Here is a 1,065-nt window from a genome sequence, read left to right on the forward strand (position 1 = left end):
AAAAATTAAAAAAAACATATGTAAAACATTACCTGAATTATGACTTATCAATTTTAATTAGTTAATTTTTAAGGGTTAAAGAAAAGGGGAAGCATCCATGTTTATGGGATTGACTTCTAACACCGATATATTAAAGAATTAAATTTTAATTTCATTATATACTTTTTTGGGGGGGAAATTTTTATAATTCTTTTTAATATAGAATAAATTTTGTTTCCCAAATTATTTGGTAATTTTTTAAACAACAGGAAAAAGGGGGAAATTTAAAATGTAGGGTTTTAAAATTTTAAAATATCCCCTTAATTTTTTTTGGTTTTTATAAGGAAAAGTTTACATTAAATTTTTTATAAATTTATATTAATATTTTAGATTTTTTCTGAAAAAAAATATTCGATTATATATTTTCCCCCAATTTTATACAAATTAGTATAAACAACACGAAAACAAACCCCCATTATCTAATTAAAATTTTTTAAATTTATAAATTTTAAAAAAAAAAATATTTAAAATTATAAATTTTAATATACTAATATGTTATTGGTAGGAGTCATAGAAAGGGGATGTAGTAAAACATAAATATTAAGGGGGTCCGGGGCGGTGTATCCATAATAATCTAAAATTTTTTAAATATATATATTATAAAATTAAATTTTTTATTTTTTTAAAAATATTAACAATACTTTGAAAAAAAACCCAGGAAAGATAAGTTTATATTACTATTATTTAAAATCTTCAAAAACCACATTTTTTTATAAAATTTAATTAATTTATTATTTTTTAAATTTTATATAAATATTTTTTTTTTTGTGGGGGTTGTTGGGTTTTTTTGGTTTTTTTGTTGTTATTGTTTTTGGTTTTTTTTTGGGTATTATATATAAAAAACTAAATATATTTAAAAACATATTGGGGCCCTTTGTTGTTTGTATATAAACGTAATATGAAAGGATACATATTGAAGCATATATGGCGGTTGTAAAAATTTTTGTAAACCAAGGTAAATAAGAATTCAAGAGACACGACCCAATGTCAGCTGAGGGAAAATGAATGTAATGCAGTTTATGTCAA

The sequence above is a fragment of the Penaeus monodon genome, chromosome 15, assembly GCF_015228065.2.
Source record: "Penaeus monodon isolate SGIC_2016 chromosome 15, NSTDA_Pmon_1, whole genome shotgun sequence".
NCBI lineage: Eukaryota > Metazoa > Arthropoda > Malacostraca > Decapoda > Penaeidae > Penaeus > Penaeus monodon.